The sequence below is a fragment of the Helianthus annuus genome, chromosome 8, assembly GCF_002127325.2.
Source record: "Helianthus annuus cultivar XRQ/B chromosome 8, HanXRQr2.0-SUNRISE, whole genome shotgun sequence".
Classification (NCBI taxonomy): Eukaryota; Viridiplantae; Streptophyta; class Magnoliopsida; order Asterales; family Asteraceae; genus Helianthus; species Helianthus annuus.
The window spans coordinates 5,459,297-5,471,545 of record NC_035440.2 but is presented as its reverse complement, the minus strand read 5'-3'; the positions used below and the strand labels follow the sequence as shown (position 1 = coordinate 5,471,545).

Genomic DNA, 12,249 nt, shown 5'->3' with positions numbered 1-12,249 from the left:
TGAATGTACATATACGTATTATACGTATTAACAATTTGAAAACATATGTACATTAACAAATATTGTTCCATCCGATCATCTTCTTTAAGTGTACATGTCCGATTTGTAATCTGCACATATGTACATTAATAATATACTTCTTAAAAAGAAGTTAATGATATGGTTGTGCATCATGGTACATATGTGTATAGCAAGTATCTGAGATGATTGTTTGGCATTATACATATGTGTACATAACAGTCTCAACACGTATATACATATATGTACATTATCACACCTATGTACACATATGTACATTATCACACAAGATTCATGATGAGTACATGAAAAATAATCATGGATATGCAATTGTAAAAAAAATGAATATTTAATCCAAAAATAAAAAATATGTAATTAAACGTTTTGTAAATAATTCATTCTTGCATGAATATGCAATTAAAAAAAAAGAATAAATAACACAAGCATATGAATTCATTTATTAAAAAGTAATACTTCTTAGTCTTGTGTGAATATAAATATCCCTTATCAATTATTTTGAATTAAAAGAGATGGGGAAGATAATTATGCAATTTAAGAAAACTACCAAAATTAAAATTGTAACTGAAATTCAATGATTAAGATAAAGATATAAAATTAATTTATTGTATAATTACAATCCTACCCTTAACAACTAAAAAGGAAATCAATGATCCTGATTAGTTAACATAGTTCAGTATGAAGATGTTCACAAATAAACCAAATCCTATATATATATATATATATATATATATGTAATAGTTTCTCCTTTAGTCTTATTTAAACCCAACTTGTCTATGCAACGTATAATACGGTTTGGTTTGATATATTAATCTCTCCATCTTCATTATAAAAAATATGATAACTACAATTATTAGAATCTAATACTAATAAAAGATTCCAATTAAGTATACATGGCATTTTCTCTATTAGTTTAATATCTAATATATTTATTAGTATATAATAACATATAAATGCTTAGAAACCATGTCATATATTTATCAACTAGGTTATCACCCGCGAATACTCGCAGATTGGAAAATTTAATTTGCATTAATCGACTTGTCGTTAAATAAAATAAAAACACTTGTTTTCAAAGGTTTTTGATGAACACGTTTGAGAGAGAGAATATGAACAAATTCGTGAGTTCTTGATGTTATTGTGATTGTGTGACCTTTATCTCTCTAGTTATCTCACCCTATATACATCCAAATGGAAACCCTTGATTAGAGAATAAGGGTAATTACGTCCATCAAATAATTACTAACTAATCTAATAAGGAAAAAACATATTTTGATCAAATGTACAATATTAATGATAATTATAGTCTTCTAGTTGAAATAATTTATGCAGTATAAGACGTTGGCCTATCGTTTTAATTGCACCCATTTAGCTGTTATATTAAGTGCGACACTACCACCGGTTACAGCAGCAACTGCAACACCACCACCAAATGGGGAACTGAAGCCTGAAGCCTGCCGGCATCAATTAGGTCTGTGATATCTTTACCCTTGACTTCCTTCGGTAACAATTCAATTCTACCTTCACCTTCATCAGCTCCAACTATAGTTTACAACTTAAAGGTTACTTCAAATTTTGCACAAACCACATACAGGAATTAGTTGAAGTAAAAATTGTCACCCCTAGCTCAAACAGATAGCACATGTTTCAAAAAGAAAAATTAAAAATCTACGCCAAACAAAAAAAGCTTCACTCATTACATCATCAAAAAGTCATTTATCCTCTAAATGTAATGCGACCACTTTTTGTAGTTGTAGAATGTTAAGGCATGTTATCAAATATAATATCCTAATTAATCATTGAACATGAAACTACTGATGAGATTCAAGTTACTCAAAAGCCATACAATCAAGATTCAGCCCATATCAAAAATGATCAACTCAGCAATCAGATTGAATTCAAGTTTAATCATAATAATGTTAGATTAATCACTTGCATACATATGGGAAATAAAAGTCATTGTAACATTGTTGTTCAAACGCGAAATAAAACCCCACTGAATCAATGTTTTTTTTACTAAGGTAGCAATTTTGACAAAAACTAATTAACCCTAACAAAAAGAAAGCAACATATTGCTCGATTTTTTATTAATATATTAAGAGCAAAATTCCGATAGAGAAAAACACTCGAATTCAACAAACATTAGCACTCAAGTCTATAAGCAACAAAAAACGCACCTTATTGAAGCAATAATAGAGAAATTCTATCAAAACATAATCTATATTACAACATTATACTTTTGAAAGCGATAGCAACTTAGCACAATATTAACTACTTTAGATTCAATTATTTGCACAACTGCTTGACGCTTCTTTAAGTAATCTATTACCTCATCCAACATTGAAGTTTTATGCGTTTGTATAAAAACATCCCGGGTTAGGAAAATTTAGTTTTCAATAATAAAAGGTACAAAAACAATATTTTGAAACTCGTTAGTACCTTCTTTCCCTTCCCACAATAATTTATTTGTTCCGTTTCATCAGTATCCTAACTTTGTCTCCATGTGTATTCATAGTATTCGTGTAAAGCTTATTACCTTTTAATTCTTAATGAGATCTCAGTTAAAAAATGTTTCGTAAACCGATACAAAATGTTATATTGTTTGTTTTTAAATTATATTATATTATGTTTTTAGTTGAATTTTCAACTAATAAAATTCATAAACATATTATAAACAACGTGATGAAATCCTTGCACGACAAATGATAAGTTGATTGAGTTAAAAAGAAAAAAATATTGGTTAAAAAAGGATAGATTTATTCATATATATAAAAAAGCATATAAAGATCAAACAACCACGTCAAACAAACTGAAATATTCAAAAAAACCAATGTTTAAAACGTAAAAATCATAAAAACTGCTATCAATTCATGATCCGATATAAATTACATCCAACATGCATATCTTTTCATGGGAAACTAATAGTCAAATATATGCAACACTAATGATGTAGGACTATTTCTTCACATTTTATTGATGTGAAGCAGGAATTAAAAAGGTACCAATCAAGCATCTTAACAAATTACTTTATAATATCAATAGTTAATTTAAATGCTATATAAACTAAAGTTGCCATTTTTGTAAAAAAGAGGTAAAGAAAACAAAATAAAAAATTATTATAATCTCTCGTTGACAAAGAGTGTGGATGGGCTAATGTGTACATACCTCGGTGTAGTAATTGGAACCCTTGTCACCAAGAGTGACCAAGGACATAGTAAACCCCATCATCAACCGATAGAAATTCGAGCACGTTATCACTGACTTTGATCACCTTGCCTTTATCCTATATACCCGTGATCTTCTAATTGTTAACTATCAGCAAAAAACCAAAATTACAAAAAGAAATGTATAAAGCAAACATGCAAATAAAATTAAAAAACCAACTAAAAAGTAAAAAGAGATCTGGTGGTGCACCGAGGCTGTCTACTTCTTTAGGCTTCCAATACTTGCGGAGAAGGATATCATAAAGGAGATACCTGTTGTTTGTAGCGAGAAGTTGTGGCTTGACATAAGAATGAAAGTGTATGTTTTCAATTTATCCTTACACAAAGATCTAAAGTACCATCACTACCACCACCAATCATTTTGCAGGCAACTATCTTGTTTTCTCACTTTCAATTCTCAGGTCATCATCCATGTGTAAGCAACACAATATCAAGCATGTCTTCATGAATCGTACCTATAGCAACACCATCAATAGGCATTTCATCGAACACATAGATTGCAAATAAAGACGGACATATTTAGGGTTAGAATCAAACGCGAGGCATTTCATCGAACACCTGGTGGGTAATAATTTCAGTACCTGTTCGGTGATAAGCTGTTGTTCCACGGTATCTTCCATTGCACAAAAGAAACCTTGATTTTGAAGACGTGTTGCTCATTATATTCACCAGAATCACCAGCGTAAGTATCCAAGCCCAATGGAACAACTGAAACAAAAATACTAAAATACTAAAATCCTAAAATTGATTAAACCCTAATTTTAACATCAAATCGGTATTACAAAGTTAAATCAAAGCAAGATAATTGTAAAATAAACTCACATTGGAGTGAAGAATTAAGAACCCACAACACCTTCATCCTTCCATGTACCATCGTACCGTCGATTTTGACTTAGACCATCCAAGTATTAGATATAGAATATTGAACACAAAACCCTAGAGCCGTAAATAAACAAACAAAAGATGAACATAAATATTTCAAAATCATACACTGATCAAGTTGAAAGCCGACTGTTACGTGGATGATGAACACTGGAAGATAAAAAATTGTACCTTTGTTTCGCAAATCGAAAGAGATAACCCTAGAGCCCACACTTGCCACTCTTACACCACCCCATAGCAGTACAGACTACTACCGCCACTACTACAGATGTGAAGAAAACACGCCACATCAGCTGACTCCTCCCCCTTCATGAATAGAAACAGTTGTGGGTTTACTCCGGCCTCTAGCACATAATATAAATTAAAACGCAGGTTATATGAAAACTAAATGAAAGTCGCTAAACTGGCCAAACCGCAGGGATAAAAAGAGCATTTTACATAGAACTTTAGTGGTTCTGGTCAACTTTTTGCAACAGAACACTTGGACATCTAGCAATCTCATACTATCCTCTTGCAAATGAAAACATGTGATAATCATGCAAAAATGATTTAAGTCCAAACATGTTTAAAAACTTAAAAGTTAAAACTAATGGAGACCTGCCAACAGATCAATTCTTCGAAAACCTAGCCGTCATTGCTGGAGGCGACGGTTAGAGCATTGTGTCCCAGTTTTCAGATCTGTAAAAAAAACCACACCAAGAATGATGGAAAGAATAGTATACTAATCAAAACCCTAAAAACTTACATGTATTCATCTCCTGCGTTGCTGTGCTTGAATCCCTCAATTGCATGCTCTAGACAAATTAGGAAACATTAACTAAAACCTAAGCGAAACAAAACTACCAAATTAATTCAAAGTTAAGGTATAGGGCAATAACAATATACAAAAAACACAAAAAATCAAGAATAAAACTCATATCAATCAGGTTCTTCAAACCACCAGCGAAATCAAGTGAATCAAATGACCCGACATATCATTGTTACATTCGACATCAGTTTCTGATGGAACAAAACGCATCAATTTTGTAACAAAACTCATACGAAAAGACTCATGTTTTATACCAGATGTTTTCAAAACATGGATGAAGAACAAAGAAATCTTTAGTCGAACGTTTTCGAATTCGATCAAAAATACAACCAATTCAGTTCTAATCGGAACACGTCAAACTGTAATTATGATTTCAATCAAATTTTCATCAATCGATTGTTCTAAACTGCTAAAATCTATTTAATTCAGACCTGGTCAACTACAAACTCTCACACATAAACTGATCTCATTTTTTTCGTTTTTACTGTTTGAAGGAAAACAACACAGACCAACTCTGTTATTACCCCGTCGGCTTTTTAACTTCTTCTGTCGTTACTACGATATCTGATTCCGTTCAAATTTAAACAATCATGATTCGTTTTAACGCCAACTTGAAATAGGATCCGAATTGTATGATATGCTACAAATCGGGTTCGCTGAAGCTGCTGTTAACAACAATCACAGCTTAAAACAGATCTAAGAATTCGCAGACTCAAATTTATTCAAAAACACCGCTATTCCTCTCAGATTTGAAATCTCGATGATACACAAGAACGTAATGATATAACAATGACGTTAAGCAATGCAGCAATACTCTTCGAACAATCAAGTATTCGTTTTTTACAAAATAATAGAAACAAATCAGATTTTTTTTTGTTCGAATAACTACACTAAAGTAATAGCAGATCTGAGTTCATCCATTTTTTTTTATTAGATTGCTTTTTTATTGCAGTTTCAAGAACAAACGACAACTTCCAAAATACATCTTTAGAACTTACCCATTTTTTCACAAAAGTTACCTTTTATGAGCAAGGCCAAAAAGAAGATTATTCTTGCTGGCAAGGGCTAAACCTTGAAATGACAAACACCAACATCAATTAGTATCCCTATGATTATAGGTGATATATTTAAAAGGGATTAGGTATCAACTATACAACTCACCTTTCTGCATACCACATTATCCAAACATGACATGAGAGGCATCATCTCCACATTCTCTATGTCATATGAAACATCAATAACAAAGTCAGTAATCAAAGTGTATATCATATCCATCATATAGTCAGAGTATGCATTATATAACCAGTACTAAAATATAATTAAGTAATCATGACCGGCTCGTGCTCGTGTTGGAAGAGCGGCCATTAATTAATTACAAAAAATCAACATGCCTATTCAAGATCCAATAAGTTTACAACAATGTAGTCGAATTCCAGATTCACAAACTTCAAAACATAGACCGAATTTTCACAAAAATAAAGCTCAAATTGCAATAAAAAAGCAATCTAATAAAAAAACATTATTTAAAATGTGCCGCAAACAGAAATTCAACTCGGAGTAAAGATGTAATAATACACAATAAAATAATAAAAAAGCTTTTTTTTTGTAGTGGAACCACTCGTATCTTTGTCTAATTTCCAGTGGCATCCTACAAATAAACGCCACCCATCGTCCATGTATACCTTCACCTCAAGAAAAAAATAACTGTATTTATGAGGGGAGTATACCCGGATCCATGAAATACAAAAAACGAATAATTGGTTAGTAATTGCTTAAAACAAAGATCTTTTGCAATGTAAGCTGCAGCTGAGCTTGATTCGGAACGCAAAACTGACGACTGAATGCAAAAAAAAAAAAAAGAGATTACAATTTGAATATTACCAGATCTTTTCGGCTCTGTTTCTTGATTTGATCTCCATTTTCAATTGTTTCTCAAGCTCAGCCACCTGCATTTTTCAAGAATCATTAGTCGTCGTAATTTGGCATGAAAAATACATGCACTTTCCGATCTAAGCAGGATAACACCTGTTTTAGGGTCACCAATCAGGAACTAGGCACATTAGAATTGCAACAACGTAACTGGAAATTGTAGCACCTGATTCGAGTTCCACGAAGTTCTCCGCCATCTTTAAGGTAGTCAACGGGTTAATAGTGACTGGCAGCACATTCCACTGATGTGCCTATAGAGTGGACTTCTCCAACACCCTCATATCCCCCAACCACAGGCACCGGTAACATCACAGAGTACACACCTACAACACAACATAAAAACCCAATGTACATATGTCCAAACAATAATATGTATACACATCATGATCTTATACAATTAAAAAAACACTCATTAGCAGTGTCTTTGTTCACATAGACATTTCCACAAATAGGTAGGCTACATGTAAATGATGAGATAGCTAGGGCTTCATACAATTCAAAATTAGCTTCTTATATGAATGAATCAGTAAACCAATAATGATGTGTAACATGCAATCATCTTTAAAATACAGACTGGTTTCAGATTTAATTTCAACAAAATAAGTAATCACGAAACAACTAAATAACACAAACAGATTCATCGATTAATCAATCAAATAACATAAGGAGATGATAAAAGGTGTATAAATAGAGGAGATTGATCATACAACTGGTCCGTGAACGGGATCTGAAGCGATGAATTCTTGCACATCGGCGGCAGACCATGACGGAAGAGGGTTTTCACGGCGGAGATAAGGGTGATAGCTATCCAAGATCCTGAATCTCTCACTCCAGAAAACTTTGACTCCTTGAAATAGCGATTGCTCTGAAGCTCTTTCTGTCGCCATTTTTCCGATCTATCTCCAACTCAAACGCACTTTCTTTCTTGCTTTTTATATTATATTTCACGATTGCTTTTTGTATCTCCAACACAATGAAGACTCGACATTCCACCACCAATAATTGTGACATCAGGGTCGTCAAATACAGGGGCATTGAAAGCAAATAAAACCTGAGTGAATTTAGAAAACCTCAATGATGATTGAATCGTTGCAAACCCTAATTACTCACAAATCCTGATTAGAAAACCTGTAGGTTTACATACCTGATGGATTGTATTGTCTGGATCGTAGATGATTCAATCAGAAGGAAACGCCGTCATCTTGTGATCTTGAGGAACTGATGGAGGATCTTGGCGGTGGCGATAGGAGGGAGAGAGAGCTGCAACTATCTTTTTAGGGTTTGTAGATGAGTAGTGTGAAAGAACAATGAGAAAAAAAGAAATATAAAGGATCCGAATAACATATCACGATGTATTTGGAAACCGTTAACCCGACCCAAATCTATTCGGATCCTGCCACTTTTTTGTTAAAATCGTGAATGTAGAAGCCATTTGAGAATTCCCTCCTAAACTCACCATGAAAAGTTGCCACATCAGCAAAAATGGCCAAAATCAAATGCCACCTAGCCCAAATCCATCTCATTTATATATATATATATATATATATATATATATATATATATATGGGGCTGCTAGAATGAGAACCACCTCGAGTTGTAAGAACCGCGAGAACTACACCCCACGGAGCGCCGTTCGCCATGATTTTATTTTTACAAGTAGATGTGTATATTATAAACACAGCCGTAAAAAATCATGGCGAACGGCGCTCCGTGGGGTGTAGTTTTTTACACCACAAGTTTGGTGTTTTTTAATTTTTTTCTTTTTTCTTTTTTTTTTCACCAAACTTGTGGTGTAAAAAACTACACCCCACGGAGCGCCGTTCGCCATGATTTTTTACGGCTATGTTTATAATATACACATCTACTTGTAAAAAAAATCATGGCGAACGGCGCTCCGTGGGGTGTAGTTCTCGCGGTTCTTACAACTCGAGGTGGTTCTCATTCTAGCGGCTCCCTATATATATATATATATATATATATATATATATATATAGATAGATTGAATATTTTATATATTCTATATAAACATTATCAAGATAAAACCATCTTCAATATCAGTGACATTAATATCATCTTAAATATTGTTCAAGTATAAGTATTATGCATGGAATAATGGGTTTTAATAATCCAAACTATTAGCCATTGGCCAGAAACGGCTTCAGCTTCAAAAATAACTAGTGGTGGTCCTACATTTTTCACATATTGTAAACTAATAGACCTTTACCAACAGAACCTTAATTTCTTTTTGTCCCCTTATGCTTTTCGGTTTAGTAAATGTCCATTGGTTTACAATATATGAAAATGTGAGAGCACCATTGGTTATTTTTTAAGTTGGAACTGTTGTTGGCCAACGGCTAATAGTTAGGATTATTAAAATCTATTATTCCTATATATTTTTCTTGGTAAAACTATAACACTCTAAAAGAAAATTTCATTCTCGAAATTACTAAATAAATAAAAATACTTACAGGATGTGTGAATAACGGAGACACAAAACCTAAGTCAATAGAGATCGTTAAATAGTTCAGAATATCATACGTCTATAATGGATGAATATGAACACCATTTATAGTGATAACATAACTTATACACATATACTAACCCGACATCTACTCATTTCCTCACGTGTTTTATTTTAGGAAAAAAAAATCGATAGGAAAGAGTATGAGCTCTGATAACATAATTGTAACACTCATGCTCATGAAATTATAACCTATTGGCATCTTAGGGGTAGGATGAGGCTTAAGACCATTAGGTATTGGGTTCGATTCTCACAAGGGGGGGGGGTCCTAGATTTATTGGGTTTCCTCCTAAATTGATATATAAGAATTATTACCTAATGGAGATGGATATGATCAGGTGGTTCTACTGGTGGTACTTTGATACTCTAGTGCTCCGTCCTGATCCAAATTTTCCATAAAAAAAAAATTGTAACACCCATATTCGGTAAGGACTCATATTTATTTGTTGGAATATTTCACCTTACAAAATTTATCTCATCCAAATTTATTCATGACCCTAAATAAAAAATTATTTTAATAAAGTAAGAAAAAGTAACTTAATCGACTCTAAATAAGTAAATGTTTTTATATAATAGGAAAGGGTGACTAAATCATATTTTAATGTTATTAAATTTTTTTTCTATCAATTTTTGACATAATAACTTAACCATTAGTTATGAAAATATTTTATTCAACGTATATAAACCGCTAATTTAAATCTTATTTTTATAATAAGTAACTATTAATTAAACCCACATATCAATTATTAATAAGAATAACAAAGCTAATTTGTAACATACCTATAAATTTATTTTATTTAGTTTAAGTAAAAGTTATATTTAAAAAGATACATAACATAAAAAATAATATTATTCATTTACAATATTATATGTAATTTCAATCATACGAGGAATACATGTGTTAGTATGTTACATACTTTTAGTATTCGGCTCGTGTAATACACGAGCTATTATATAGTAATGCTATTTCAGTGTTACCAATTAATATAGGTTGGTTTTTATGGAAGATTCAAATTAGTTGTATGCACTGTCATATGGTAAAAAAAATGTCAATTATACGAAATTTTTTACAAGTTATATAATAATATTATTTTATTGTACAACATCGTTTAAAACGGTTTATAATCTGGTGGCAAATAAAAAAGATGCCGGGGAATTGAAGTCATTTATCAATATCATTTATAGTATTATAACTATTGTGATACGGGTCAAGCATCATCTAGGCCCAGTGCCCAACAGACTCCACAAGAAACCGACGATTCATGGATTAGGCCGAAAGCAAGGGGCGTGGAAAAGAAGAAGTTTTATTAGTCACATGTTTATTATATGTTGCATGAGTAATTTAGTCTCCATGTTTATTTCAGTATTGCATATTGTGGGTAGTGGTGCATTGCATATTCGCATAATAATGAACGTGAATCCATAATATGCAGTTGTTAGCATATTTATATTCTGTAACTTGCATGAGATATGCATCAGAAAATTGCCCCATATCAATCTCTTCTTGTACTCTAATTTTCTTGGAGTCTAGCCTACTCACAGGCCTTATTGTATTGCAATTGCAAGATGATCATTTACGTAAATAGCATCCTAAAAGCAACATTTGTATAACTTAAACCAATACTCAACTATATAGATATATATATATCCTAATTCATATGGTTAAACAAATTAACTAAATATCCACGAGATTCAAACATTTATTGAATCAAACACACAACAATGAACAGAACTCAAATTTTGGTCAGAAAAGCAAGGAATCAATATATACATGTAGATTGTTTGGTTTCATGTTGCAGAACAATTTTGAAACACTTCTCATTAAATGAAAAAAGATGCCTAGAACTGCTAAATATTGTTATAGTAAAGAATGACGTGCATCTAACCTCGTATAAATGGATTGCTTACCTCAAATTCAATGATGGCAAGAACGAAAGCGACCCAAAGAACGTGAAGAACTTCTTCATGATGCTAGCAATTATAAATTCCAGGCCGCCATTGTTCGTCTCCGCCCATACCTACGCCCGCTGACCACAACCGTAATCGGTGTTGCAAAGGTGACAGACCTCCAATGAAGACAATGACAAATTAAATGGGTTGGGGGACAAGGGGGTTTGGTACAAGTAAATGACATAAATAGTCTGTATCATTAGCAGCAGATTTCAGAGACTTTATTATATTTTTACAAGGGTAAAATACTTATTTTATACAAAAATCAAATATCTTAACAAAAGTTAGCATTAGAACACAAAAATGTTAAACTAACCTCAAACATGCAACTTTTCAAGTTTATTTCGTGAAAGTATTAGTTTTTATCTAAACTATGGACTATCTATACAGTTAAAGCGGTATGGAAAAAATATTTACTAAGGTGTAAATACCCTTTGTATATGTTGTAATTTCCTTGCCCTTTGCCCGTTTGGGTCGGGGGTGTTGTTGTGTGTTTGGCCTTTTGCCCGTTTGGGTCGAAGGTTGTTTTAATGAAGTTGATTTTTCAAAAAAAAAAATCTATACAGTTAATCATCATTTATATTTTGTTCCTAAAATTTTAATCATCATTTATACTTTGTTCCTAAAATTTTTAATGTTACTATATTTCAATCCGCACAAAAAGTCCGTTAATAAGGTTTCATCATTCAATGGGGTCTCTAATCGTTTGCAGGACTGCATTCATCCATGTGTCATGGACCCATTTGCAGGTTCACATTTAAAACATTTTATATTGCGTCATATGATATGAATATATGATGTAGCTTTGTCGTCACTTTCTATACAATATATATGTTTGAACAAATGAATAATTAAATAAAGGAAGAAAAAGCGGTATGGAAAAAATATTTACCAAGTAA

At 32.2% G+C, this 12,249-nt stretch overlaps 3 long non-coding RNA genes across 3 annotated transcripts; all 3 read right to left on the bottom strand.

Moving 5' to 3' along the window:
• Positions 1 to 1,332: 1,332 nt before the first annotated feature.
• LOC110871831 lies at positions 1,333 to 5,149 on the bottom strand. Its single transcript, XR_002553960.2, has 7 exons — positions 4,888 to 5,149; positions 4,740 to 4,820; positions 4,314 to 4,448; positions 4,083 to 4,196; positions 3,842 to 3,968; positions 3,202 to 3,715; positions 1,333 to 1,578 (listed from the first exon to the last, which is right to left on the bottom strand). It is a non-coding gene; the product is annotated as an uncharacterized LOC110871831 (long non-coding RNA).
• A 1,150-nt stretch (positions 5,150 to 6,299) lies between these two features.
• Positions 6,300 to 7,576, bottom strand: LOC118481153. Its single transcript, XR_004864594.1, has 3 exons — positions 7,046 to 7,576; positions 6,832 to 6,896; positions 6,300 to 6,632 (listed from the first exon to the last, which is right to left on the bottom strand). It is a non-coding gene; the product is annotated as an uncharacterized LOC118481153 (long non-coding RNA).
• A 209-nt stretch (positions 7,577 to 7,785) lies between these two features.
• LOC110871832 lies at positions 7,786 to 11,501 on the bottom strand. Its single transcript, XR_002553963.2, has 3 exons — positions 11,309 to 11,501; positions 8,024 to 8,149; positions 7,786 to 7,930 (listed from the first exon to the last, which is right to left on the bottom strand). It is a non-coding gene; the product is annotated as an uncharacterized LOC110871832 (long non-coding RNA).
• Positions 11,502 to 12,249: the final 748 nt, after the last annotated feature.